Source organism: Amia ocellicauda, unplaced genomic scaffold, assembly GCF_036373705.1.
Source record: "Amia ocellicauda isolate fAmiCal2 unplaced genomic scaffold, fAmiCal2.hap1 HAP1_SCAFFOLD_74, whole genome shotgun sequence".
Taxonomy (NCBI): domain Eukaryota; kingdom Metazoa; phylum Chordata; class Actinopteri; order Amiiformes; family Amiidae; genus Amia; species Amia ocellicauda.
The window spans coordinates 43,110-68,450 of NW_027103001.1; the positions used below are offsets into that span (position 1 = coordinate 43,110).

The following is a 25,341-nucleotide window of genomic DNA, read 5'->3' on the forward strand; positions in this document are numbered from 1 at the left end:
CAGGAGACGTAAAAGCTTGCAGCACCAGGTATTTCCAGGAGGTCTCCCATCCAAGTACTGACCAGGCCCTGCCCCGATAGCTTCCGAGATCTGACGAGATCGGGCGCGTTCAGGACGGTGTGGCCACAAGCCGAAAGGCCTGGCTGCATGATGTCTCTTAAAGGTTGGCGGGTATTGACGGAACTTCCAGCAAAAAAAAAAAAAAAAAAAAATAGAAAAATGGAGGGAAAAATATCAGTGCAGGAAAGGGTGTTGAAAGTAGCCGGGTACGTGTACAATTCTTCAATTATATCTCCTGGAGACAGAAAGAGAGTATTAAGAGCTACGATGAAGTTACCCAGGTCGACGTAAAAAGCTTTCAGCACCTGGTATTTCCAGGAGGTCACCCATCCAATTACTGACGAGGCCCTGCCCAGTTTTTCTTCCGAGATCTGACGAGATCTTGCGTCTTCAGGACGGTGTGGCCTCAAGCCAAGAGGCCTGGCTGCATGATGTCTCTTAAAGGCTGGAGGGTATTGATGGAACTTCCAGGAAAAAACAAAAGAAAAAAGAAAAATGGAGGGAAAAATATCAGTGCAGCAAAGCGTGTTGAAGGTAGCCGGGTACGTGTACAATTCTTCAATTATATCTCCTGCAGACAGATAGAGAGTATTAAGAGCTACGATAAAGTTACCCAGGAGACGTAAAAGCTTGCAGCACCAGGTATTTCCAGGAGGTCTCACATTCAAGTACTGACCAGGTCCTGCCCCGTTTAGCTTCCGAGATCTGACGAGATCGGGCGCGTTCAGGACGGTGTGGCCGCAAGCCGAGATGTCTGGCTGCATGATGTCTCTTAAAGGCTGGCGGGTATTGACGGAATTTCCAGCAAAAAAAAAAAAAAAAAAAATAGAAAAATGGAGGGAAAAATATCAGTGCAGGAAAGGGTGTTGAAAGTAGCCGGGTACGTGTACAATTCTTCAATTATATCTCCTGGAGACAGAAAGAGAGTATTAAGAGCTACGATGAAGTTACCCAGGAGACGTAAAAGGCTTGCAGCACCTGGTATTTCTAGGAGGTCTCCCATCCAAGTACTGACCAGGCCCTGGTCCGTTTAGCTTCCGAGATCTGACGAGATCGGGTGCATTCAGGACAGTGTGGCCGCAATCCAAGAGGCCTGGCTGCATGATGTCTCTTAAAGGTTGGCGGGTATTGACGGAACTTCCAGCAAAAAAAAAAAAAAAAAAGAAAAATGGATGGAAAAATATCAGTGCAGCAAAGGGTGTTTACAGTAGCTGGGTACGTGTACAATACTTCAATTATATCTCCTCCAGACAGATAGAGAGTATTAAGAGCTACGATAAAGTTACCCAGGAGACGTAAAAGCTTGCAGCACCAGGTATTTCCAGGAGGTCTCACATTCATGTACTGACCAGGTCCTGCCCCGTTTAGCTTCCAAGATCTGTCGAGATCGGGCGAGTTCAGGATGGTGTGGCCGCAAGCCGAGATGCCTGGCTGCATGATGTCTCTTAAAGGTTGGCGGGTATTGACGGAACTTCCAGCAAAAAAAAAATATAAAAAAAGAAAAAAGAAAAATGGATGGAAAAATATCAGTGCAGCAAAGGGTGTTGACAGTAGCTGGATACGTGTACAATACTTCAATTATATCTCCTCCAGACAGAGAGAGAGTATTAAGAGCTACAATAAAGTTACCCAGGAGACGTAAAAGCTTGCAGCACTAGGTATTTCCAGGAGGTCTCACATTCATGTACTGACCAGGTCCTGCCTCGTTTAGCTTCCGAGATCTCACGAGATCAAGCGCGTTCAGGATGGTGTGGCCGCAAGCCGAGATGCCTGGCTGCATGATGTCTCTTCAAGGCTGGCGGGTATTGACGGAACTTCCAGCAAAAAAAAAAAGAAAAAAGAAAAATGGAGGGAAAAATATCAGTGCAGCAAAGGGTTTTGAAAGTAGCCGGGTACGTGTACAATTCTTCAATAATATCTCCTACAGACTGAAAGAGAGTATTAAGAGCTATGATGAAGTTACCCAGGAGACGTAAAAAGCTTGCAGCACCTGGTATTTCCAGGAGGTCACCCATCCAAGTACTGACCAGGCCCTGCCCCGTTAGCTTCAGAGATCTGATCAGATCGGGCGCGTTCAGGACGGTGAGGCCGCAAGCCAAGAGGCCTGGCTGCATGATGTCTCTTAAAGGCTGGCGGGTATTGACGGAACTTCCAGCAAAAAAAAAAAAAAAAAATATGGAAAATGGACGGAAAAATATCAGTGCAGCAAAGGCTGTTGAAAGTAGCCGGGTACGTGTACAATACTTCAATTATATCTCCTCCAGACAGATAGAGAGTATTAGGAGCTACGCTGAAGTTACCCAGGAGATGTAAAAAGCTTTCAGCACCTGGTATTTCCAGGAGGTCACCCATCCAATTACTGACCAGGCCCTGCCCAGTTTTTCTTCCGAGATCTGACGAGATCTTGCGTCTTCAGGACGGTGTGGTCTCAAGCCAAGAGGCCTGGCTGCATGATGTCTCTTAAAGGCTGGAGGGTATTGATGGAACTTCCAGCAAAAAACAAAAGAAAAAAGAAAAATGGAGGGAAACATATCAGTGCAGCAAAGCGTGTTGAAGGTAGCCGGGTACGTGTACAATTCTTCAATTATATCTCCTGGAGACAGAAAGAGAGTATTAAGAGCTACGATGAAGTTACCCAGGAGACGTAAAAGGCTTGCAGCACCTGGTATTTCTAGGAGGTCTCCCATCCAAGTACTGACCAGACCCTGCCCCGTTTAGCTTCCGAGATCTGATGAGATCGGGTGCATTCAGGACAGTGTGGCCGCAATCCAAGAGGCCTGGCTGCATGATGTCTCTTAAAGATTGGCGGGTATTGACGGAACTTCCAGCAAAAAAAAAAAAAAAAAAGAAAAATGGATGGAAAAATATCAGTGCAGCAAAGGGTGTTTACAGTAGCTGGGTACGTGTACAATACTTCAATTATATCTCCTCCAGACAGATAGAGAGTATTAAGAGCTACGATAAAGTTACCCAGGAGACGTAAAAGCTTGCAGCACCAGGTATTTCCAGGAGGTCTCACATTCATGTACTGACCAGGTCCTGCCCCGTTTAGCTTCCAAGATCTGTCGAGATCGGGCGAGTTCAGGATGGTGTGGCCGCAAGCCAAGATGCCTGGCTGCATGATGTCTCTTTAAGGCTGGCGGGTATTGACGGAACTTCCAGCAAGAAAAAAAAATAAAAAAAGAAAAAAGAAAAATGGATGGAAAAATATCAGTGCAGCAAAGGGTATTGACAGTAGCTGGATACGTGAACAATACTTCAATTATATCTCCTCCAGACAGAGAGAGAGTATTAAGAGCTACGATAAAGTTACCCAGGAGACGTAAAAGCTTGCAGCACCAGGTATTTCCAGGAGGTCTCCCATCAAAGTACTGACCAGGCCCTGCCCCGTTTAGCTTCCGAGATCTGACGAGATCGGGCGCGTTCAGGATGGTGTGGCCGCAAGCAGAGATGCCTGGCTGCATGATGTCTCTTAAAGGCTGGCGGGTATTGACGGAACTGCCAGCGAAAAAAAAAAAGAAAAATAGAGGGAAAAATACCAGTGCAGCAAAGGGTGTTGAAAGTAGCCAGGTACGTGTACAATTCTTCAATTATATCTTCTCCAGACTGAAAGAAAGTATTAAGAGCTACGATGAAGTTTCCCAGGAGACGTAAAAAGCTGGCAGCACCTGGTATTTCCAGGAGGTCTCACATTTAAGTACTGACCAGGTCCTGCCCCGTATAGCTTCCGAGATCTGACAAGATCGGGCAAGATCGGGCAAGATCGGGCGCGTTCAGGACGGTGTGGCCGCAAGCCAAGAGGCCGGGCTGCATGATGTCTCTTAAAGGCTGGCGGGTATTGACGGAACTTCCAGCAAAAAATAAAAAATTAATAATTAGAAAAATGGAGGGAAAAATATCAGTGCAGGACAGGGTGTTGAAAGTAGCCGGGTACATGTACAATTCTTCAATTATATCTCCTCCAGACTGAATGAGAGTATTAAGAGCTACGCTGAAGTTACCCAGGAGATGTAAAAAGCTTGCAGCACCAGGTATTTCCAGGAGGTCTCACATTCAAGTACTGACCAGGTCCTGCCCCGTTTAGCTTCCGAGATCTTACGAGATTGGGCGCGTTCAGGACGGTGTGGCCGCAAGCCGAGATGCCTGGCTGCGTGATGTCTCTTAAAGGCTGGCGGGTATTGACGGAACTGCCAGCAAAAAAAAAAAAAAAAATAGAGGGAAATATACCAGTGCAGCAAAGGGTGTTGAAAGTAGCCGGGTACGTGTACAATTCTTCAATTATATCTCCTGGAGACAGAAAGAGAGTATTAAGAGCTACGATGAAGTTACCCAGGAGACGTAAAAAGATTGCAGTACCTGGTATTTCTAGGAGGTCTCCCATCCATGTACTGACCAGGCCCTGCCCCGTTTAGCTTCCGAGATCTGACGAGATCGGGCGCATTCAGGACGGTGTGGCCACAAGCCGAAAGGCCTGGCTGCATGATGTCTCTTAAAGGTTGGCGGGTATTGACGGAACTTCCAGCAAAAAAAAAATATATAAAAAGAAAAAAGAAAAATGGATGGAAAAATATCAGTGCAGCAAAGGGTGTTGACAGTAGCTGGATACGTGTACAATACTTCAATTATATCTCCTCCAGACAGAGAGAGAGTATTAAGAGCTACGATAAAGTTACCCAGGAGACGTAAAAGCTTGCAGCACTAGGTATTTCCAGGAGGTCTCACATTCATGTACTGACCAGGTCCTGCCCCGTTTAGCTTCCGAGATCTGACGAGATCGGGCGCGTTCAGGATGGTGTGGCCGCAAGCCAAGATGCCTGGCTGCATGATGTCTCTTAAAGGCTGGCGGGTATTGACGGAACTGCCAGCAAAAAAAAAAAAAGAAAAATAGAGGGAAATATACCAGTGCAGCAAAGGGTGTTGAAAGTAGCCGGGTACGTGTACAATTCTTCAATTATATCTCCTGGAGACAGAAAGAGAGTATTAAGAGCTACGATGAAGTTACCCAGGAGACGTAAAAAGCTTGCAGCACCTGGTATTTCTAGGAGGTCTCCCATCCAAGTACTGACCAGGCCCTGCCCCGTTTAGCTTCCAAGATCTGACGAGATCGGGCGCATTCAGGACGGTGTGGCCACAGGACGGTGTGGCCACAAGCCGAAAGGCCTGGCTGCATGATGTCTCTTAAAGGCTGGCGGGTATTGACGGAACTGCCAGCAAAAAAAAAAAAGAAAAATGGAGGGAAAAATATCAGTGCAGGACAGGGTGTTGAAAGTAGCCGGGTACATGTACAATTCTTCAATTATATCTCCTCCAGACTGAATGAGAGTATTAAGAGCTACGCTGAAGTTACCCAGGAGATGTAAAAAGCTTTCAGCACCTGGTATTTCCAGGAGGTCAGCCATCCAATTACTGACCAGGCCCTGCCCAGTTTTTCTTCTGAGATCTTACGTCTTCAGGACGGTGTGGCCTCAAGCCAAGAGGCCTGGCTGCATGATGTCTCTTAAAGGCTGGAGGGTATTGATGGAACTTCCAGCAAAAAAAAAAAAAAAAAAAAAAAAAAAAGAAAAATGGATGGAAAAATATCAGTGCAGCAAAGGGTGTTGACAGTAGCTGGATACGTGTACAATACTTCAATTATATCTCCTCCAGACAGAGAGAGAGTATTAAGAGCTACGATAAAGTTACCCAGGAGACGTAAAAGCTTGCAGCACTAGGTATTTCCAGGAGGTCTCCCATCCATGTACTGACCAGGCCCTGCCCCGTTTAGCTTCCGAGATCTGACGAGATCGGGCGCATTCAGGACGGTGTGGCCACAAGCCGAAAGGCCTGGCTGCATGATGTCTCTTAAAGGTTGGCGGGTATTGACGGAACTTCCAGCAAAAAAAAAATATATAAAAAGAAAAAAGAAAAATGGATGGAAAAATATCAGTGCAGCAAAGGGTGTTGACAGTAGCTGGATACGTGTACAATACTTCAATTATATCTCCTCCAGACAGAGAGAGAGTATTAAGAGCTACGATAAAGTTACCCAGGAGACGTAAAAGCTTGCAGCACTAGGTATTTCCAGGAGGTCTCACATTCATGTACTGACCAGGTCCTGCCCCGTTTAGCTTCCGAGATCTGACGAGATCGGGCGCGTTCAGGATGGTGTGGACGCAAGCCAAGATGCCTGGCTGCATGATGTCTCTTAAAGGCTGGCGGGTATTGACGGAACTGCCAGCAAAAAAAAAAAAGAAAAATAGAGGGAAATATACCAGTGCAGCAAAGGGTGTTGAAAGTAGCCGGGTACGTGTGCAATTCTTCAATTATATCTCCTGGAGACAGAAAGAGAGTATTAAGAGCTACGATGAAGTTACCCAGGAGACGTAAAAAGCTTGCAGCACCTGGTATTTCTAGGAGGTCTCCCATCCAAGTACTGACCAGGCCCTGCCCCGTTTAGCTTCCGAGATCTGACGAGATCGGGCGCATTCAGGACGGTGTGGCCACAAGCCGAAAGGCCTGGCTGCATGATGTCTCTTAAAGGTTGGCGGGTATTGACGGAACTTCCAGCAAAAAAAAAAAAAAAAAAGAAAAATGGATGGAAAAATATCAGTGCAGCAAATGGTGTTGACAGTAGCTGGGTACGTGTACAATACTTCAATTATATCTCCTCCAGACAGAAAGAGAGAATTAAGAGCTACGATGAAGTTACCCAGGAGACGTAAAAAGTTTGCAGCACCTCGTATTTCCAGAAGGTCACCCATAAAAGTACTGACCAGGCCCTGCCCCGTTTAAATTCCGAGATCTGACGAGATCGGGCGCGTTCAGGACGGTGTGGCCGCAAGCCAAGAGGCCTGGCTGCATGATGTCTCTTAATGGCTGGCGGGTATTGACAGAACTTCCAGAAAAAAAAAAAAAAAAAGAAAAATGGAGGGAAAAATATCAGTGCAGCAATGGGTGTTGAAAGTAGCCGGGTACGTGTACAATACTTCAATTATATCTCCTCCAGACAGATAGAGAGTATTAAGAGCTACGATAAAGTTACCCAGGAGACGTAAAAGCTTGCAGCACCAGGTATTTCCAGGAGGTCTCACATTCAAGTACTGACCAGGTCCTGCCCCGTTTAGCTTCCGAGATCTGACGAGATCGGGCGCGTTCAGGACGGTGTGGCCGCAAGCCGTGATGTCTGGCTGCATGATGTCTCTTAAAAGCTGGCGGGTATTGACGGAACTGCCAGCAAAAAAAAAAAGAAAAATAGAGGGAAATATACCAGTGCAGCAAAGGGTGTTGAAAGTAGCCGGGTACGTGTACAATTCTTCAATTATATCTCCTGGAGACAGAAAGAGAGTATTAAGAGCTACGATGAAGTTACCCAGGAGACGTAAAAAGCTTGCAGCACCTGGTATTTCTAGGAGGTCTCCCATCCAAGTACTGACCAGGCCCTGCCCCGTTTAGCTTCCGAGATCTGACGAGATCGGGCGCATTCAGGACGGTGTGGCCGCAAGCCGAGAGGCCTGGCTGCATGATGTCTCTTAAAGGTTGGCGGGTATTGACGGAACTTCCAGCAAAAAAAAAAAAAAAAAAGAAAAATGGATGGAAAAATATCAGTGCAGCAAATGTTGTTGACAGTAGCTGTGTGCGTGTACAATACTTCAATTATATCTCCTCCAGACAGATAGAGAGTATTAAGAGCTACGATAAAGTTACCCAGGAGACGTAAAAGCTTGCAGCACCAGGTATTTCCAGGAGGTCTCACATTCATGTACTGACCAGGTCCTGCCCCGTTTAGCTTCCGAGATCTGACGAGATCGGGCGCGTTCAGGATGGTGTGGCCGCAAGCCGAGATGCCTGGCTGCATGATGTCTCTTAAAGGCTGGCGGGTATTGACGGAATTTCCAGCAAAAAAAAAAAAAAAAAAATAGAAAAATGGAGGGAAAAATATCAGTACAGGAAAGGGTGTTGAAAGTAGCCGGGTACGTGTACAATTCTTCAATTATATCTCCTGGAGACAGAAAGAGAGTATTAAGAGCTACGATGAAGTTACCCAGGAGACGTAAAAAGCTTGCAGCACCTGGTATTTCTAGGAGGTCTCCCATCCAAGTACTGACCAGGCGCTGCCCCGTTTAGCTTCCGAGATCTGACGAGATCGGGCGCATTCAGGACGGTGTGGCCACAAGCCGAAAGGCCTGGCTGCATGATGTCTCTTAAAGGTTGGCGGGTATTGACGGAACTTCCAGCAAAAAAAAAAAGAAAAAAGAAAAATGGAGGGAAAAATATCAGTGCAGCAAAGGGTTTTGAAAGTAGCCGGGTACGTGTACAATTCTTCAATAATATCTCCTACAGACTGAAAGAGAGTATTAAGAGCTATGATGAAGTTACCCAGGAGACGTAAAAAGCTTGCAGCACCTGGTATTTCCAGGAGGTCACCCATCCAAGTACTGACCAGGCCCTGCCCCGTTAGCTTCCGAGATCTGATGAGATCGGGCGCGTTCAGGACGGTGTGGCCGCAAGCCAAGAGGCTTGGCTGCATGATGTCTCTTAATGGCTGGCGGGTATTGACGGAACTTCCAGCAAAAAAAAAAAAAAAAAAAAAAGAAAAAGAAAAATGGAGGGAAAAATATCAGTGCAGTAATGGGTTTTGAAAGTAGCCGGGTACGTGTACAATTCTTCAATTATATCTCCTCCAGACAGAAAGAGAGTATTAAGAGCTACGATGAAGTTACCCAGGAGACGTAAAAAGCTTGCAGCACCTGGTATTTCTAGGAGGTCAGCCATCCAAGTACTGACCAGGCCCTGCCCTGTTTAGCTTCCGAGATATGATGAGATCAGGCGCGTTCAGGACGGTGTGGCCGCAAGCCAAGAGGCCTGGCTGCATGATGTCTCTTAAAGGCTGGCAAGTATTGACGGAACTTCCAGCAAAAAAAAAAAAAAAAAAAAAATAGAAAAATGGAGGGAAAAATATCAGTGCAGCAAAGGGTGTTGAAAGTAGCCGGGTACGTGTACAATTCTTCAATTATATCTCCTCCAGACAGAAAGAGAAAATTAAGAGCTACGATAAAGTTACCCAGGAGACGTAAAAGCTTGCAGCACCAGGTATTTCCAGGAGGTCTCCCATCCAAGTACTGACCAGGTCCTGCCCCGTTTAGCTTCCGAGACCTTACAAGATCGGGCGCGTTCAGGACGGTGTGGCCGCAAGCCGAGAGGCCTGGCTGCATAATGTCTCTTAAAGGTTGGCGGGTATTGACGGAACTTCCAGCAAAAAAAAAAAAAAAAAAAAAAAAAAGAAAAATGGATGGAAAAATATCAGTGCAGCAAAGGATGTTGACAGTAGCTGGGTACGTGTACAATACTTCAATTATATCTCCTCCAGACAGATAGAGAGTATTAAGAGCTACGATAAAGTTACCCAGGAGACGTAAAAGCTTGCAGCACCAGGTATTTCCAGGAGGTCTCACATTCATGTACTGACCAGGTCCTGCCCCGTTCAGCTTCCGAGATCTGACGAGATCGGGCGCGTTCAGGATGGTGTGGCCGCAAGCCGAGATGCCTTGCTGCATGATGTCTCTTAAAGGCTGGCGGGTATTGACGGAACTTCCAGCAAAAAAAAAAAAAAAAAAAAAAGAAAAATGGAGGGAAAAATATCAGTGCAGCAAAGGCTGTTGAAAGTAGCCGGGTACATGTACAATTCTTCAATTATATCTCCTCCAGACAGAAAGAGAGAATTAAGAGCTACGATGAAGTTACCCAGGAGACGTAAAAAGTTTGCAGCACCTCGTATTTCCAGAAGGTAACCCATAAGAGTACTGACCAGGCCCTGCCCCGTTTAAATTCCGAGATCTGACGAGATCGGGCGCGTTCAGGACGGTGTGGCCGCAAGCCAAGAGACCTGGCTGCATGATGTCTCTTAAAGGCTGGCAAGTATTGACGGAACTTCCAGCAAAAAAAAAAAAAAAAAAAAATAGAAAAATGGATGGAAAAATATCAGTGCAGCAAAGGGTGTTGAAAGTAGCCGGGTACGTGTACAATTCTTCAATTATATCTCCTCCAGACAGAAAGAGAGAATTAAGAGCTACGATGAAGTTACCCAGGAGACGTAAAAAGTTTGCAGCACCTCGTATTTCCAGAAGGTAACCCATAAGAGTACTGACCAGGCCCTGCCCCGTTTAAATTCCGAGATCTGACGAGATCGGGCGCGTTCAGGACGGTGTGGCCGCAAGCCAAGATGCCTGGCTGCATGATGTCTCTTAAAGGCTGGCGGGTATTGACGGAACTGCCAGCAAAAAAAAAAACGAAAAATAGAGGGAAATATACCAGTGCAGCAAAGGGTGTTGAAAGTAGCCTAGTACGTGTACAATTCTTCAATTATATCTCCTGGAGACAGATAGAGAGTATTAAGAGCTACGATGAAGTTACCCAGGAGACGTAAAAGGCTTGCAGCACCTGGTATTTCTAGGAGGTCTCCCATCCAAGTACTGACCAGGCCCTGCCCCGTTTAGCTTCCGAGATCTGACGAGATCGGGCGCATTCAGGACGGTGTGGCCGCAAGCCGAGAGGCCTGGCTGCATGATGTCTCTTAAAGGTTGGCGGGTATTGACGGAACTTCCAGCAAAAAAAAAAAAAAAAAAGAAAAATGGATGGAAAAATATCAGTGCAGCAAAGGGTGTTGACAGTAGCTGGGTACGTGTACAATACTTCAATTATATCTCCTCCAGACAGATAGAGAGTATTAAGAGCTACGATAAAGTTACCCAGGAGACGTAAAAGCTTGCAGCACCAGGTATTTCCAGGAGGTCTCACATTCATGTACCGACCAGGTCCTGCCCCGTTTAGCTTCCAAGATCTGACGAGATCGGGCGAGTTCAGGATGTCGTGGCCGCAAGCCGAGACGCCTGGCTGCATGATGTCTCTTAAAGGCTGGCGGGTATTGACGGAATTTCCAGCAAAAAAAAAAAATAGAAAAATGGAGGGAAAAATATCAGTGCAGGAAAGGGTGTTGAAAGTAGCCGGGTACGTGTACAATTCTTCAATTATATCTCCTGGAGACAGAAAGAGAGTATTAAGAGCTACGATGAAGTTACCCAGGAGACGTAAAAAGCTTGCAGCACCTGGTATTTCTAGGAGGTCAGCCATCCAAGTACTGACCAGGCCCTGCCCCGTTTAGCTTCCGAGATCTGACGAGATCTTGCGTCTTCAGGACGGTGTGGCCTCAAGCCAAGAGGCCTGGCTGCATGATGTCTCTTAAAGGCTGGAGGGTATTGATGGAACTTCCAGCAAAAAACAAAAGAAAAAAGAAAAATGGAGGGAAAAATATCAGTGCAGCAAAGCGTGTTGAAGGTAGCCGGGTACGTGTACAATTCTTCAATTATATCTCCTCCAGACAGATAGAGAGTATTAAGAGCTACGATAAAGTTACCCAGGAGACGTAAAAGCTTGCAGCACCAGGTATTTCCAGGAGGTCTCACATTCAAGTACTGACCAGGTCCTGCCCCGTTTAGCTTCCGAGATCTGACGAGATCGGGCGCGTTCAGGACGGTGTGGCCGCAAGCCGAGATGTCTGGCTGCATGATGTCTCTTAAAGGCTGGCGGGTATTGACGGAACTTCCAGCAAAATATAAAAAATAAATAAATAGAAAAATGGAGGGACAAATATCAGTGCAGGACAGGGTTTTGAAAGTAGCCGGGTACGTGTACATTTCTTCAATTATATATTCTCCAGACAGAAAGAGAGTATTAAGAGCTACGATGAAGTTTCCCAGGAGACGTAAAAAGTTGGCAGCACCTGGTATTTCCAGAAGATCTCCCATCCAAGTACTGACCAGGTCCTGCCCCGTTTAGTTTCCGAGATCTTCCGAGATCGGGCTCGTTCAGGACTGTGTGTCCGCAAGCCGAGAGGCCTGGTTGCATGATGTCTCTTAAAGGCTGGCGGATATTGACGGAACTTCCAGAAAAAATAATAAAGAAAAAGAAAAATGGAGGGAAAAATATCAGTGCAGCAATGGGTGTTGAAAGTAGCCGGGTATGTGTACAATACTTCAATTATATCTCCTCCAGACTGAATGAGAGTATTAAGAGCTACGCTGAAGTTACCCAGGAGATGTAAAAAGCTTGCAGCACCTGGTATTTCCAGGAGGTCACCCATCCAATTACTGACCAGGCCCTGCCCAGTTTTTCTTCCGAGATCTGACGAGATCTTGCGTCTTCAGGACGGTGTGGCCTCAAGCCAAGAGGCCTGGCTGCATGATGTCTCTTAAAGGCTGGCGGGTATCAACGGAACTGCCAGCAAAAAAAAAAAAGAAAAATAGAGGGAAAAATACCAGTGCAGCAAAGGGTTTTGAAAGTAGCCGGGTACGTGTACAATTCTTCAATTATATATTCTCCAGACAGAAAGAGAGTATTAAGAGCTACGATGAAGTTTCCCAGGAGACGTAAAAAGTTGGCAGCACCTGGTATTTCCAGAAGATCTCCCATCCAAGTACTGACCAGGTCCTGCCCCGTTTAGTTTCCGAGATCTTCCGAGATCGGGTTTGTTCAGGACTGTGTGTCCGCAAGCCGAGAGGCCAGGTTGCATGATGTCTCTTAAAGGCTGGCGGATATTGACGGAACTTCCAGAAAAAATAATAAAGAAAAAGAAAAATGGAGGGAAAAATATCAGTGCAGCAATGGGTGTTGAAAGTAGCCGGGTACGTGTACAATACTTCAATTATATCTCCTCCAGACAGAAAGAGAGTATTAAGAGCTACGATAAACTTACCCAGCAGACGTAAAAAGCTTGCAGCACCTGGTATTTCCAGGAAGTCTCCCATACAAGTACTGACCAGGCCCTGCCCCACTCAGTTTCCGAGATCTTACGAGATCGGGCGCGTTCAGGACGGTGTGGCCGCAAGCCGAGATGCCTGGCTGCATGATGTCTCTTAAAGGCTGGCGGGTATTGACGGAACTGCCAGCAAAAAAAAAAAGAGAAATGGAGGGAGAAATACCAGTGCAGCAAAGGGTGTTGAAAGTAGCCGGGTACGTGTACAATACTTGAATTATATCTCCTCTAGACAGAAAGAGAGTATTAAGAGCTACGATGAAGTTACCCAAGAGACGTAAAAGCCTGCAGCACCAGGTATTTCCAGGAGGTCTCACATTCAAGTACTGACCAGGTCCTGCCCCGTTTAGCTTCCGAGATCTGACGAGATCGGGCGCGTTCAGGATGGTGTGGCCGCAAGCCAAGACGCCTGGCTGCATGATGTCTCTTAAAGGCTGGCGGGTATTGACGGAACTGCCAGCAAAAAAAAAAAAAAAAAATAGAGGGAAAAATACCAGTGCAGCAAAGGCTGATGAAAGTAGCCGGGTACGTGTACAATTTCTCAATTATAACACCTCCAGACAGATAGAGAGTATTAAGAGCTACGATGAAGTTTCCCAGGAGACGTAAAAAGCTTGCAGCACCAGGTATTTCCTGGAGGTCTCCCATCCAAGTACTGATCAGGCCCTGCCCCGTTTAGCTTCCGAGATCTAACGAGATCAGGCGCGTTCAGGACAATGTGGCCGCAAGCCAAGAGGCCTGGCTGCATGATGTCTCTTAAAGGCTGGCGGGTATTGACGGAACTTCCAGCAAGAAAAAAAAAAAAAAAAAAGAAAAATGGAGGGAAAAATATCAGTGCAGCAAAGGCTGTTGAAAGTAGCCGGGTACATGTACAATTCTTCAATTATATCTCCTCCAGACAGAAAGAGAGAATTAAGAGCTACGATGAAGTTACCCAGGAGACGTAAAAAGTTTGCAGCACCTCGTATTTCCAGAAGGTAACCCATAAAAGTACTGACCAGGCCCTGCCCCGTTTAAATTCTGAGATCTGACGAGATCGGGCGCGTTCAGGACGGTGTGGCCGCAAGCCGAGAGGCCTGGCTGCATGATGTCTCTTAATGGCTGGCGGGTATTGACGGAACTTCCAGCAAAAAAAAAAAAAAAAAAAAAAGAAAAAGAAAAATGGAGGGAAAAATATCAGTGCAGTAATGGGTTTTGAAAGTAGCCGGGTACGTGTACAATTCTTCAATTATATCTCCTCCAGACAGAAAGAGAGTATTAAGAGCTACGATGAAGTTACCCAGGAGACGTAAAAAGCTTGCAGCACCTGGTATTTCTAGGAGGTCAGCCATCCAAGTACTGACCAGGCCCTGCCCCGTTTAGCTTCCGAGATATGATGAGATCAGGCGCGTTCAGGACGGTGTGGCCGCAAGCCAAGAGGCCTGGCTGCATGATGTCTCTTAAAGGCTGGCAAGTATTGACGGAACTTCCAGCAAAAAAAAAAAAAAAAAAAAAAATAGAAAAATGGAGGGAAAAATATCAGTGCAGCAAAGGGTGTTGAAAGTAGCCGGATACGTGTTCAATTCTTCAATTATATCTCCTCCAGACAGAAAGAGAGAATTAAGAGCTACGATAAAGTTACCCAGGAGACGTAAAAGCTTGCAGCACCAGGTATTTCCAGGAGGTCTCCCATCCAAGTACTGACCAGGTCCTGCCCCGTTTAGCTTCCGAGATCTTACAAGATCGGGCGCGTTCAGGACGGTGTGGCCGCAAGCCAAGAGGCCTGGCTGCATGAAGTCTCTTAAAGGTTGGCGGGTATTGACGGAACTTCCAGCAAAAAAAAAAAAAAAAAGAAAAATGGATGGAAAAATATCAGTGCAGCAAAGGATGTTGACAGTAGCTGGGTACGTGTACAATACTTCAATTATATCTCCTCCAGACAGATAGAGAGTATTAAGAGCTACGATAAAGTTACCCAGGAGACGTAAAAGCTTGCAGCACCAGGTATTTCCAGGAGGTCTCACATTCATGTACTGACCAGGTCCTGCCCCGTTCAGCTTCCGAGATCTGACGAGATCGGGCGCGTTCAGGATGGTGTGGCCGCAAGCCGAGATGCCTGGCTGCATGATGTCTCTTAAAGGCTGACGGGTATTGACGGAACTGCCAGCAAAAAAAAAAAACGAAAAATAGAGGGAAATATACCAGTGCAGCAAAGGGTGTTGAAAGTAGCCTAGTACGTGTACAATTCTTCAATTATATCTCCTGGAGACAGATAGAGAGTATTAAGAGCTACGATGAAGTTACCCAGGAGACGTAAAAGGCTTGCAGCACCTGGTATTTCTAGGAGGTCTCCCATCCAAGTACTGACCAGGCCCTGCCCCGTTTAGCTTCCGAGATCTGACGAGATCGGGCGCATTCAGGACGGTGTGGCCGCAAGCCGAGAGGCCTGGCTGCATGATGTCTCTTAAAGGTTGGCGGGTATTGACGGAACTTCCAGCAAAAAAAAAAAAAAAAAGAAAAATGGATGGAAAAATATCAGTGCAGCAAAGGGTGTTGACAGTAGCTGGGTACGTGTACAGTACTTCAATTATATCTCCTCCAGACAGATAGAGAGTATTAAGAGCTACGATAAAGTTACCCAGGAGACGTAAAAGCTTGCAGCACCAGGTATTTCCAGGAGGTCTCACATTCATGTACCGACCAGGTACTGCCCCGTTTAGCTTCCAAGATCTGACGAGATCGGGCGAGTTCAGGATGTCGTGGCCGCAAGCCGAGACGCCTGGCTGCATGATGTCACTTAAAGGCTGGCGGGTATTGACGGAATTTCCAGCAAAAAAAAAAAATAGAAAAATGGAGGGAAAAATATCAGTGCAGGAAAGGGTGTTGAAAGTAGCCGGGTACGTGTACAATTCTTCAATTATATCTCCTGGAGACAGAAAGAGAGTATTAAGAGCTACGATGAAGTTACCCAGGAGACGTAAAAATCTTGCAGCACCTGGTATTTCTAGGAGGTCAGCCATCCAAGTACTGACCAGGCCCTGCCCCGTTTAGCTTCCGAGATCTGACGAGATCTTGCGTCTTCAGGACGGTGTGGCCTCAAGCCAAGAGGCCTGGCTGCATGATGTCTCTTAAAGGCTGGAGGGTATTGATGGAACTTCCAGCAAAAAACAAAAGAAAAAAGAAAAATGGAGGGAAAAATATCAGTGCAGCAAAGCGTGTTGAAGGTAGCCGGGTACGTGTACAATTCTTCAATTATATCTCCTCCAGACAGATAGAGAGTATTAAGAGCTACGATAAAGTTACCCAGGAGACGTAAAAGCTTGCAGCACCAGGTATTTCCAGGAGGTCTCAAATTCAAGTACTGACCAGGTCCTGCCCCGTTTAGCTTCCGAGATCTGACGAGATCGGGCGCGTTCAGGACGGTGTGGCCGCAAGCCGAGATGTCTGGCTGCATGATGTCTCTTAAAGGCTGGCGGGTATTGACGGAACTTCCAGCAAAAAATAAAAAATAAATAAATAGAAAAATGGAGGGAAAAATATCAGTGCAAGACAGGGTTTTGAAAGTAGCCGGGTACGTGTACAATTCTTCAATTATATATTCTCCAGACAGAAAGAGAGTATTAAGAGCTACGATGAAGTTTCCCAGGAGACGTAAAAAGTTGGCAGCACCTGGTATTTCCAGAAGATCTCCCATCCAAGTACTGACCAGGTCCTGCCCCGTTTAGTTTCCGAGATCTTCCGAGATCGGGCTCGTTCAGGACTGTGTGTCCGCAAGCCGAGAGGCCTGGTTGCATGATGTCTCTTAAAGGCTGGCGGATATTGACGGAACTTCCAGAAAAAATAATAAAGAAAAAGAAAAATGGAGGGAAAAATATCAGTGCAGCAATGGGTGTTGAAAGTAGCCGGGTACGTGTACAATACTTCAATTATATCTCCTCCAGACAGAAAGAGAGTATTAAGAGCTACGATAAACTTATCCAGCAGACGTAAAAAGCTTGCAGCACCTGGTATTTCCAGGAGGTCTCCGATCCAAGTACTGACCAGGCCCTGCCCCGTTTAGCTTCCGAGATCTGACGAGATCGGGCGCGTTCAGGATGGTGTGGCCGCAAGCCGAGACGCCTGGCTGCATGATGTCTCTTAATGGCTGGCGGGTATTGACGGAACTTCCAGCAAAAAAAAAAAAAAAAAAAAAAGAAAAAGAAAAATGGAGGGAAAAATATCAGTGCAGTAATGGGTTTTGAAAGTAGCCGGGTACGTGTACAATTCTTCAATTATATCTCCTCCAGACAGAAAGAGAGTATTAAGAGCTACGATAAAGTTACCCAGGAGATGTAAAAGCTTGCAGCACCAGGTATTTCCAGGAGGTCTCCCATCCAAGTACTGACCAGGCCCTGCCCCGTTTAGCTTCCGAGATCTGACGAGATCTTGCATCTTCAGGACGGTGTGGCCTCAAGCCAAGAGGCCTGGCTGCATGATGTCTCTTAAAGGCTGGAGGGTATTGATGGAACTTCCAGCAAAAAACAAAAGAAAAAAGAAAAATGGAGGGAAAAATATCAGTGCAGCAAAGCGTGTTGAAGGTAGCCGGGTACGTGTACAATTCTTCAATTATATCTCCTCCAGACAGATAGAGAGTATTAAGAGCTACGATAAAGTTACCCAGGAGACGTAAAAGCTTGCAGCACCAGGTATTTCCAGGAGGTCTCACATTCAAGTACTGACCAGGTCCTGCCCCGTTTAGCTTCCGAGATCTGACGAGATCGGGCGCGTTCAGGACGGTGTGGCCGCAAGCCGAGATGTCTGGCTGCATGATGTCTCTTAAAGGCTGGCGGGTATTGACGGAACTTCCAGCAAAAAATAAAAAATAAATAAATAGAAAAATGGAGGGAAAAATATCAGTGCAGGACAGGGTGTTGAAAGTAGCCGGGTACATGTACAATTCTTCAATTATATCTCCTCCAGACTGAATGAGAGTATTAAGAGCTACGCTGAAGTTACCCAGGAGATGTAAAAAGCTTGCAGCACCTGGTATTTCCAGGAGGTCACCCATCCAATTACTGACCAGGCCCTGCCCAGTATTTCTTCCGAGATCTGACGAGATCTTGCGTCTTCAGGACGGTGTGGCCTCAAGCCAAGAGGCCTGGCTGCATGATGTCTCTTAAAGGCTGGCGGGTATCAACGGAACTGCCAGCAAAAAAAAAAAAGAAAAATAGAGGGAAAAATATCAGTGCAGGACAGGGTGTTGAAAGTAGCCGGGTACATGTACAATTCTTCAATTATATCTCCTCCAGACTGAATGAGAGAATTAAGAGCTACGATAAAGTTACCCAGGAGACGTAAAAGCTTGCAGCACCAGGTATTTCCAGGAGGTCTCCCATCCAAGTACTGACCAGGCCCTGCCACACTCAGTTTCCGAGATCTTACGAGATCGGACGCGTTCAGGACGGTGTGGCCGCAAGCCAAGATGCCTGGCTGCATGATGTCTCTTAAAGGCTGGCGGGTATTGACGGAACTGCCAGCAAAAAAAAAAAGAGAAATGGAGGGAGAAATACCAGTGCAGCAAAGGGTGTTGAAAGTAGCCGGGTACGTGTACAATACTTGAATTATATCTCCTCCAGACAGAAAGAGAGTATTAAGAGCTACGATGAAGTTACCCAGGAGACGTAAAAGCTTGCAGCACCAGGTATTTCCAGGAGGTCTCACATTCAAGTACTGACCAGGTCCTGCCCCGTTTAGCTTCCGAGATCTGACGAGATCGGGCGCGTTCAGGATGGTGTGGCCGCAAGCCGAGACGCCTGGCTGCATGATGTCTCTTAAAGGCTGGCGGGTATTGACGGAACTGCCAGAAAAAAAAAAAAAAAAAAATAGAGGGAAAAATACCAGTGCAGCAAAGGACGATGAAAGTAGCCGGGTACGTGTACAATTTCTCAATTATATCTCCTCCAGACAGATAGAGAGTATTAAGAGCTACGATGAAGTTTCCCAGGAGACGTAAAAAGTTTGCAGCACCTCGTATTTCCAGATGGTAACCCATAAGAGTACTGACCAGGCCCTGCCCCGTTTAAATTCCGAGATCTGACGAGATCGGGCGCGTTCAGGACGGTGTGGCCGCAAGCCGAGACGCCTGGCTGCATGATGTCTCTTAATGGCTGGCGGGTATTGACGGAACTTCCAGCAAAAAAAAAAAAAAAAAAAAAAGAAAAAGAAAAATGGAGGGAAAAATATCAGTGCAGTAATGGGTTTTGAAAGTAGCCGGGTACGTGTACAATTCTTCAATTATATCTCCTGGAGACAGAAAGAGAGTATTAAGAGCTACGATGAAGTTACCCAGGAGACGTAAAAAGCTTGCAGCACCTGGTATTTCTAGGAGGTCTCCCATCCAAGTACTGACCAGGCCCTGCCCCGTTTAGCTTCCGAGATCTGACGAGATCTTGCGTCTTCAGGACGGTGTGGCCTCTAGCCAAGAGGCCTGGCTGCATGATGTCTCTTAAAGGCTGGAGGGTATTGATGGAACTTCCAGCAAAAAACAAAAGAAAAAAGAAAAATGGAGGGAAAAATATCAGTGCAGCAAAGCGTGTTGAAGGTAGCCGGGTACGTGTACAATTCTTCAATTATATCTCCTCCAGACAGATAGAGAGTATTAAGAGCTACGATAAAGTTACCCAGGAGATGTAAAAAGCTTGCAGCACCTGGTATTTCCAGGAGGTCACCCATCCAATTACTGACCAGGCCCTGCCCAGTTTTTCTTCCGAGATCTGACGAGATCTTGCGTCTTCAGGACGGTGTGGCCTCATGCCAAGAGGCCTGGTTGCATGATGTCTCTTAAAGGCTGGCGGGTATCAACGGAACTGCCAGCAAAAAAAAAAAAGAAAAATAGAGGGAAAAATATCAGTGCAGGACAGGGTGTTGAAAGTAGCCGGGTACATGTACAATTCTTCAATTATATCTCCTCCAGACTGAATGAGAGAATTAAGAGCTACGATAAAGTTACCCAGGAGACGTAAAAGCTTGCAGCACCAGGTATTTCCAGGAGGTCTCCCATCCAAGTACTGACCAGGTCCTGCCCCGTTTAGCTTCCGAGATCTTACAAGATCGGGCGTCTTCAGGACGGTGTGGCCTCAAGCCAAGAGGCCTGGCTGCATGATGTCTCTTAAAGGCTGGCGGGTATCAACGGAACTGCCAGCAAAAAAAAAATAGAAAAATAGAGGGAAAAATATCAGTGCAGGACAGGGTGTTGAAAGTAGCCGGGTACGTGTACAATACTTCAATTATATCTCCTCCAGACAGATAGAGAGTATTAAGAGCTACGATAAAGTTACCCAGGAGACGTAAAAGCTTGCAGCACCAGGTATTTCCAGGAGGTCTCACATTCATGTACCGACCAGGTCCTGCCCCGTTTAGCTTCCGAGATCTGACAAGATAGGGCGCGTTCAGGACGGTGTGGCCGCAAGCCGAGATGTCTGGCTGCATGATGTCTCTTAAAGGCTGGCGGGTATTGACGGAATTTCCAGCAAGAAAAAAAAAAAAAAAAAGAAAAATGGAGGGAAAAATATCAGTGCAGGAAAGGGTGTTGAAAGTAGCCGGGTACGTGTACAATTCTTCAATTATATCTTCTCCAGACAGAAAGAGAGTATTAAGAGCTACGATGAAGTTCCCCAGGAGACGTAAAATGCTGGCAGCACCTGGTATTTCCAGGAGGTCTCACATTTAAGTACTGACCAGGTCCTGCCCCGTTTAGCTTCCGAGATCTGACGAGATCGGGCGCGTTCAAGATGGTGTGGCCGCAAGCCGAGATGCCTGGCTGCATGATGTCTCTTAAAGGCTTGCGGGTATTGACGGAATTTCCAGCAAAAAAAAAAAAAAAAAAATAGAAAAATGGAGGGAAAAATATCAGTGCAGGAAAGGGTGTTGAAAGTAGCCGGGTACGTGTACAATTCTTCAATTATGTCTTCTCCAGACAGAAAGAGAGTATTAAGAGCTACGATGAAGTTCCCCAGGAGACGTTAAAAGCTGGCAGCACCTGGTATTTCCAGGAGATCTCCCATCCAAGTACTGACCAGGCCCTGCCCCGTTTAGTTTCCGAGATCTGACGAGATCGGGCGCGTTCAGGACGGTGTGGCCACAAGCCAAGAGGCCTGGCTGCATGATGTCTCTTAAAGACTGACGGGTATTGACGGAACTTCCAGCAAAAAAAAAATGGATAAAGAAAAATGGAGGGAAAAATATCAGTGCAGCAATGGGTGTTGAAAGTAGCCGGGTACGTGTACAATACTTCAATTACACTCACCTAAAGGATTATTAGGAACACCATACTAATACTGTGTTTGACCCCCTTTCACCTTCAGAAATGCCTTAATTCTACGTGGCATTGATTCAACAAGGTGCTGAAAGCATTCTTTAGAAATGTTGGCCCATATTGATAGGATAGCATCTTGCAGTTGTGGGATGCACATCCAGGGCACGAAGCTCCCGTTCCACCACATCCCAAAGATGCTCTATTGGGTTGAGATCTGGTGACTGTGGGGGCCAGTTTAGTACAGTGAACTCATTGTCATGTTCAAGAAACCAATTTGAAATGATTCGACCTTTGTGACATGGTGCATTATCCTGCTGGAAGTAGCCATCAGAGGATGGGTACATGGTGGTCATAAAGGGATGGACATGGTCAGAAACAATGCTCAGGTAGGCCGTGGCATTTAAACGATGCCCAATTAGCACTAAGGGGCCTAAAGTGTGCCAAGAAAACATCCCCCACACCATTACACCACCACCACCAGCCTGCACAGTGGTAACAAGGCATGATGGATCCATGTTCTCATTCTGTTTACGCCAAATTCTGACTCTACCATCTGAATGTCTCAACAGAAATCGAGACTCATCAGACCAGGCAACATTTTTCCAGTCTTCAACTGTCCAATTTTGGTGAGCTTGTGCAAATTGTAGCCCCTTTTTCCTATTTGTAGTGGAGATGAGTGGTACCCGGTGGGGTCTTCTGCTGTTGTAGTCCATCCACCTCAAGGTTGTACGTGTTGTGGCTTCACAAATGCTTTGCTGCATACCTCGGTTGTAACGAGTGGTTATTTCAGTCAAAGTTGCTCTTCTATCAGCTTGAATCAGTCGGCCCATTCTCCTCTGAGCTCTAGCATCAACAAGGCATTTTCGCCCACAGGACTGCCGCATACTGGATGTTTTTCCCTTTTCACACCATTCTTTGTAAACCCTAGAAATGGTTGTGCGTGAAAATCCCAGTAATTGAGCAGATTGTGAAATACTCAGACCGGCCCGTCTGGCACCAACAACCATGCCACGCTCAAAATTGTTTAAATCACCTTTCTTTCCCATTCAGACATTCAGTTTGGAGTTCAGGAGATTGTCTTGACCAGGACCACACCCCTAAATGCATTGAAGCAACTGCCATGTGATTGGTTGGTTAGATAATTGCATTAATGAGAAATTGAACAGGTGTTCCTAATAATCCTTTAGGTGAGTGTATATCTCCTCCAGACAGAAAGAGAGTATTAAGAGCTACGATGAACTCACCTAAAGGATTATTAGGAACACCATTCTAATACTGTGTTTGACCCCCTTTCGCCTTCAGAACTGCTTTAATTCTACGTGGCATTGCTTCAACAAGGTGCTGAAAGCATTCTTTAGAAATGTTGGCCCATATTGATAGGATAGCATCTTGCAGTTGATGGAGATTTGTGGGATGCACATCCAGGGCACGAAGCTCCCGTTCCACCACATCCCAAAGATGCTCTATTGGGTTGAGATCTGGTGACTGTGGGGGCCAGTTTAGTACAGTGAACTCATTGTCATGTTCAAGAAACCAATTTGAAATGATTTGACCTTTGTGACATGGTGCATTATCCTGCTGGAAGTAGCCATCAGAGGATGGGTACATGGTGGTCAAAAAGGGATGGACATGGTCAGAAACAATGCTCAGGTAGGCCGTAGCATTTAAACGATGCCCAATTGGCACTAAGGGGCCTAAAGTGTGCCAAGAAGACATCCCCCACACCATTACACCACCACCACCAGCCTGCACAGTGGTAACAAGACATGATGGATCCATGTTCTCATTCTGTTTACGCCAAATTCTGACTCTACCATCTGAATGTCTCACCTCTTTTTCCTATTTGTAGTGGAGATGAGTGGTACCCGGTGGGGTCTTCTGCTGTTGTAGCCCATCCGCCTCAAGGTTGTACGTGTTGTGGCTTCACAAATGCTTTGCTGCATACCTTGTTTGTAACGAGTGGTTATTTCAGTCAAAGTTGCTCTTCTATCAGCTTGAATCAGTCGGCCCACTCTCCTCTGACCTCTAGCATCAACAAGGCATTTTCGCCCAAAGGACTGCCGCATACTGGATGTTTTTCCCTTTTCACACCATTCTTTGTAAACCCTAGAAATGGTTGTGCGTGAAAATCCCAGTAACTGAGCAGATTGTGAAATACTCAGACCGGCCCGTCTGGCACCAACAACCATGCCACGCTCAAAATTGCTTAAATCACCTTTCATTCCCATTCAGACATTCAGTTTGGAGTTCAGGAGATTGTCTTGACCAGGACCACACCCCTAAATGCATTGAAGCAACTGCCATGTGATTGGTTGATTAGATAATTGCATTAATGAGAAATTGAACAGGTGTTCCTAATAATCCTTTAGGTGAGTGTATATGTATGTATGTGTATGTATGTCCAATTGCTTTGACAATACAAATGAAATGAATTGAGAGAGAGAGAGAGAGAGAGAGAGAGAGGAATATGAGCTCCTAAAAAACATTTGTTTTTATACATAAGCGGATTTAATTAGTGATTTACAAATGAATATATAGCACTATAAACATACACAGAAGACATGGAATAGAAATTCAGAAGAAAAAGTATTCAAAAAATAATAATTTTAAGAGAAACACAAAAAGAAGAAAGCAGAGAGACAGTTCAGGAAGAAAAGTCAGAAAAGAAAATCTGAAGACAAGAATTGGAGGTAAGACCTTTCACCTATAGAGACAAATAATTAAACAAAACAATATGTATTAATAAAATAAATAAGCATTCTCAGTAGTTGACTCAGCCAATGAAAATGCAGAGCTCCGATTTGAATAGAGTGACAGTAGGAGAGAGCCCAACTGCCACTGAGACTGATACAAATCTATCGAACAGCAGTCTGACTGCAGAGCTGCCTTTTGAAATCCGATACCCTGAAGAAATTCGCTCTGCACAGGCTAAGAAGGACTACAAACAAGCTGTGATGAGAGCATCTCCTTAGACCCTCATCCTAGACTACACCGGTAAAGGAGAAAACAGGGTCAAGAACAATCTACTGTTCTACACCGCCTTTCACAAAACCCTGTGCCAGACATACCCCAATAACAACAAGAGGGGCATTAGCAGAGGCAGGCAGATCTCAGTGCTGGTAGAGAAAGACACAGACAGTGTGATGCTCACTTTTAATGTATACCACAACGGGACCATCATGGTGCAGGGCAGCGAGAGCAGCCTGGACCAATTAGCTCTCGGCTTCCACACCTCAAAGCAGCAGACTGAGGTAGAGAAACAAGAGCCAGAGCCGGCCACCCTGCAGTCTGCCCCCAGCCACACGGAGCCAGACAGTGCCCCATCTCCCACAGACTGCCCCCCTGTCTCCCCAAAACTCTCCAGCAACATTAAAACACTAAAGGAATGCCTATCAGTGCTGGAGCTGGAGTTTGCGGAGTTCAGGGAGCAGACCTTGAGCACCCTGGCCCAGACCTCCTTGTGCGATCAGCTCCGGGATGAGATGCACAGACTAAAGATGCAGCACAAGGCTGAGATCCATGAGCTGAGAGCAGCAGTGAGAGACCTGGAGGAGCAGAGCCAAACCCTGAGGACGGAGCTGCGCAGAGCGAGGGAGGAGCTGACCAGGACACCCCAGCACAGCCAGCTAAGGAGCCTGCAGAGCCAGCTGGAGGAGCTAAGAGAGGAGCTACACATCACTGGAGCACAGAGACTGCACTGCACTGACCCCACAACACCTCCAACCCCTGACGCACCCACTGATCCACCCACACTCCCCACCACTCCTGACACACCCACTATCACCAGACCTGCCACTAATACACAACCCCCTGAAACGCCACTCCCCCAAAACACACCCGCTGCCCCCACCACTCCCGACGCAAACCCGGAGTGGCAGGTCAACGCAGAGGTGGTCATTCTGAGCGAATCCAATGGGAAGTTCCTGGTTGAGAGGCGCCTCTTCCCTGGGCGAAAAGTGAAAAAGCTTTGGTGCTCCACAGCACAGAGAGCCCTGGAGCTGCTCTCCAAGAGGAGGCTTTGCCAAGTCAAACACATCCTCATCCACACCGGCACTAACGACCTGAGTGCCCGCAGGGGCGATGTGGCCTCAGCCCTGAGACAGGTAGCAACGAAAGCCACAGAGGAATTCCCAACTGCCAAAATTTCCATCTCCACACTGCTGCCCCACACAGACGTGCCCCTGCACATCATCCAGGCCATCAACGCAGAAGTGTCCCGAAG

General features: G+C 46.4%; 9 non-coding genes and 48 pseudogenes across 9 annotated transcripts; all 57 read right to left on the reverse strand.

Annotated features, from left to right (window-relative positions):
- Positions 1–13: 13 nt before the first annotated feature.
- LOC136742379 (uncharacterized) lies at positions 14–131 on the reverse strand (annotated as a pseudogene).
- A 556-nt stretch (positions 132–687) lies between these two features.
- On the reverse strand, positions 688–806 carry LOC136742361 (uncharacterized; annotated as a pseudogene).
- A 220-nt stretch (positions 807–1,026) lies between these two features.
- On the reverse strand, positions 1,027–1,145 carry LOC136742373 (uncharacterized; annotated as a pseudogene).
- A 215-nt stretch (positions 1,146–1,360) lies between these two features.
- LOC136742526 (uncharacterized) lies at positions 1,361–1,479 on the reverse strand (annotated as a pseudogene).
- A 224-nt stretch (positions 1,480–1,703) lies between these two features.
- Positions 1,704–1,822, reverse strand: LOC136742573 (uncharacterized; annotated as a pseudogene).
- A 216-nt stretch (positions 1,823–2,038) lies between these two features.
- Positions 2,039–2,156, reverse strand: LOC136742439 (uncharacterized; annotated as a pseudogene).
- Positions 2,157–2,375: 219 nt separating this feature from the next.
- LOC136742583 (uncharacterized) lies at positions 2,376–2,494 on the reverse strand (annotated as a pseudogene).
- A 216-nt stretch (positions 2,495–2,710) lies between these two features.
- On the reverse strand, positions 2,711–2,829 carry LOC136742335 (5S ribosomal RNA). The gene has a single exon (XR_010814927.1). It is a non-coding gene; the product is annotated as a 5S ribosomal RNA (ribosomal RNA).
- Positions 2,830–3,044: 215 nt separating this feature from the next.
- Positions 3,045–3,163, reverse strand: LOC136742527 (uncharacterized; annotated as a pseudogene).
- Positions 3,164–3,387: 224 nt separating this feature from the next.
- On the reverse strand, positions 3,388–3,506 carry LOC136742432 (5S ribosomal RNA). The gene has a single exon (XR_010814942.1). It is a non-coding gene; the product is annotated as a 5S ribosomal RNA (ribosomal RNA).
- Positions 3,507–4,076: 570 nt separating this feature from the next.
- Positions 4,077–4,195, reverse strand: LOC136742442 (uncharacterized; annotated as a pseudogene).
- Positions 4,196–4,404: 209 nt separating this feature from the next.
- On the reverse strand, positions 4,405–4,523 carry LOC136742387 (uncharacterized; annotated as a pseudogene).
- Positions 4,524–4,747: 224 nt separating this feature from the next.
- Positions 4,748–4,866, reverse strand: LOC136742449 (uncharacterized; annotated as a pseudogene).
- Positions 4,867–5,077: 211 nt separating this feature from the next.
- Positions 5,078–5,196, reverse strand: LOC136742395 (uncharacterized; annotated as a pseudogene).
- A 560-nt stretch (positions 5,197–5,756) lies between these two features.
- LOC136742355 (uncharacterized) lies at positions 5,757–5,875 on the reverse strand (annotated as a pseudogene).
- Positions 5,876–6,099: 224 nt separating this feature from the next.
- On the reverse strand, positions 6,100–6,218 carry LOC136742517 (uncharacterized; annotated as a pseudogene).
- Positions 6,219–6,428: 210 nt separating this feature from the next.
- LOC136742485 (5S ribosomal RNA) lies at positions 6,429–6,547 on the reverse strand. Its single transcript, XR_010814947.1, has one exon. It is a non-coding gene; the product is annotated as a 5S ribosomal RNA (ribosomal RNA).
- Positions 6,548–6,763: 216 nt separating this feature from the next.
- On the reverse strand, positions 6,764–6,882 carry LOC136742434 (uncharacterized; annotated as a pseudogene).
- A 213-nt stretch (positions 6,883–7,095) lies between these two features.
- On the reverse strand, positions 7,096–7,214 carry LOC136742362 (uncharacterized; annotated as a pseudogene).
- Positions 7,215–7,423: 209 nt separating this feature from the next.
- Positions 7,424–7,542, reverse strand: LOC136742357 (5S ribosomal RNA). Its single transcript, XR_010814935.1, has one exon. It is a non-coding gene; the product is annotated as a 5S ribosomal RNA (ribosomal RNA).
- A 215-nt stretch (positions 7,543–7,757) lies between these two features.
- On the reverse strand, positions 7,758–7,876 carry LOC136742398 (uncharacterized; annotated as a pseudogene).
- Positions 7,877–8,095: 219 nt separating this feature from the next.
- Positions 8,096–8,214, reverse strand: LOC136742360 (uncharacterized; annotated as a pseudogene).
- A 216-nt stretch (positions 8,215–8,430) lies between these two features.
- LOC136742586 (5S ribosomal RNA) lies at positions 8,431–8,548 on the reverse strand. Its single transcript, XR_010814958.1, has one exon. It is a non-coding gene; the product is annotated as a 5S ribosomal RNA (ribosomal RNA).
- Positions 8,549–8,774: 226 nt separating this feature from the next.
- Positions 8,775–8,893, reverse strand: LOC136742391 (uncharacterized; annotated as a pseudogene).
- A 221-nt stretch (positions 8,894–9,114) lies between these two features.
- Positions 9,115–9,233, reverse strand: LOC136742376 (uncharacterized; annotated as a pseudogene).
- Positions 9,234–9,456: 223 nt separating this feature from the next.
- On the reverse strand, positions 9,457–9,575 carry LOC136742457 (uncharacterized; annotated as a pseudogene).
- A 220-nt stretch (positions 9,576–9,795) lies between these two features.
- Positions 9,796–9,914, reverse strand: LOC136742464 (uncharacterized; annotated as a pseudogene).
- A 221-nt stretch (positions 9,915–10,135) lies between these two features.
- On the reverse strand, positions 10,136–10,254 carry LOC136742465 (uncharacterized; annotated as a pseudogene).
- Positions 10,255–10,464: 210 nt separating this feature from the next.
- LOC136742602 (5S ribosomal RNA) lies at positions 10,465–10,583 on the reverse strand. Its single transcript, XR_010814973.1, has one exon. It is a non-coding gene; the product is annotated as a 5S ribosomal RNA (ribosomal RNA).
- A 215-nt stretch (positions 10,584–10,798) lies between these two features.
- Positions 10,799–10,917, reverse strand: LOC136742576 (uncharacterized; annotated as a pseudogene).
- A 212-nt stretch (positions 10,918–11,129) lies between these two features.
- Positions 11,130–11,248, reverse strand: LOC136742502 (uncharacterized; annotated as a pseudogene).
- A 215-nt stretch (positions 11,249–11,463) lies between these two features.
- LOC136742363 (uncharacterized) lies at positions 11,464–11,582 on the reverse strand (annotated as a pseudogene).
- Positions 11,583–12,138: 556 nt separating this feature from the next.
- LOC136742504 (uncharacterized) lies at positions 12,139–12,257 on the reverse strand (annotated as a pseudogene).
- Positions 12,258–12,802: 545 nt separating this feature from the next.
- On the reverse strand, positions 12,803–12,921 carry LOC136742456 (uncharacterized; annotated as a pseudogene).
- A 208-nt stretch (positions 12,922–13,129) lies between these two features.
- LOC136742377 (uncharacterized) lies at positions 13,130–13,248 on the reverse strand (annotated as a pseudogene).
- A 210-nt stretch (positions 13,249–13,458) lies between these two features.
- On the reverse strand, positions 13,459–13,577 carry LOC136742383 (uncharacterized; annotated as a pseudogene).
- Positions 13,578–13,796: 219 nt separating this feature from the next.
- Positions 13,797–13,915, reverse strand: LOC136742519 (uncharacterized; annotated as a pseudogene).
- Positions 13,916–14,141: 226 nt separating this feature from the next.
- Positions 14,142–14,260, reverse strand: LOC136742407 (uncharacterized; annotated as a pseudogene).
- Positions 14,261–14,482: 222 nt separating this feature from the next.
- LOC136742341 (5S ribosomal RNA) lies at positions 14,483–14,601 on the reverse strand. The gene has a single exon (XR_010814933.1). It is a non-coding gene; the product is annotated as a 5S ribosomal RNA (ribosomal RNA).
- Positions 14,602–14,815: 214 nt separating this feature from the next.
- Positions 14,816–14,934, reverse strand: LOC136742458 (uncharacterized; annotated as a pseudogene).
- A 211-nt stretch (positions 14,935–15,145) lies between these two features.
- Positions 15,146–15,264, reverse strand: LOC136742613 (5S ribosomal RNA). Its single transcript, XR_010814984.1, has one exon. It is a non-coding gene; the product is annotated as a 5S ribosomal RNA (ribosomal RNA).
- A 214-nt stretch (positions 15,265–15,478) lies between these two features.
- On the reverse strand, positions 15,479–15,597 carry LOC136742549 (uncharacterized; annotated as a pseudogene).
- Positions 15,598–15,809: 212 nt separating this feature from the next.
- Positions 15,810–15,928, reverse strand: LOC136742542 (uncharacterized; annotated as a pseudogene).
- A 215-nt stretch (positions 15,929–16,143) lies between these two features.
- Positions 16,144–16,262, reverse strand: LOC136742433 (uncharacterized; annotated as a pseudogene).
- Positions 16,263–16,818: 556 nt separating this feature from the next.
- Positions 16,819–16,937, reverse strand: LOC136742317 (5S ribosomal RNA). The gene has a single exon (XR_010814910.1). It is a non-coding gene; the product is annotated as a 5S ribosomal RNA (ribosomal RNA).
- A 225-nt stretch (positions 16,938–17,162) lies between these two features.
- LOC136742451 (uncharacterized) lies at positions 17,163–17,281 on the reverse strand (annotated as a pseudogene).
- A 215-nt stretch (positions 17,282–17,496) lies between these two features.
- Positions 17,497–17,615, reverse strand: LOC136742364 (uncharacterized; annotated as a pseudogene).
- Positions 17,616–17,836: 221 nt separating this feature from the next.
- On the reverse strand, positions 17,837–17,955 carry LOC136742547 (uncharacterized; annotated as a pseudogene).
- A 209-nt stretch (positions 17,956–18,164) lies between these two features.
- Positions 18,165–18,283, reverse strand: LOC136742476 (uncharacterized; annotated as a pseudogene).
- A 208-nt stretch (positions 18,284–18,491) lies between these two features.
- On the reverse strand, positions 18,492–18,610 carry LOC136742356 (uncharacterized; annotated as a pseudogene).
- A 210-nt stretch (positions 18,611–18,820) lies between these two features.
- Positions 18,821–18,939, reverse strand: LOC136742467 (uncharacterized; annotated as a pseudogene).
- A 226-nt stretch (positions 18,940–19,165) lies between these two features.
- LOC136742492 (uncharacterized) lies at positions 19,166–19,284 on the reverse strand (annotated as a pseudogene).
- Positions 19,285–19,500: 216 nt separating this feature from the next.
- On the reverse strand, positions 19,501–19,619 carry LOC136742540 (uncharacterized; annotated as a pseudogene).
- A 209-nt stretch (positions 19,620–19,828) lies between these two features.
- LOC136742430 (uncharacterized) lies at positions 19,829–19,947 on the reverse strand (annotated as a pseudogene).
- A 209-nt stretch (positions 19,948–20,156) lies between these two features.
- Positions 20,157–20,275, reverse strand: LOC136742552 (uncharacterized; annotated as a pseudogene).
- A 218-nt stretch (positions 20,276–20,493) lies between these two features.
- On the reverse strand, positions 20,494–20,612 carry LOC136742436 (uncharacterized; annotated as a pseudogene).
- A 219-nt stretch (positions 20,613–20,831) lies between these two features.
- Positions 20,832–20,950, reverse strand: LOC136742384 (uncharacterized; annotated as a pseudogene).
- Positions 20,951–25,341: the final 4,391 nt, after the last annotated feature.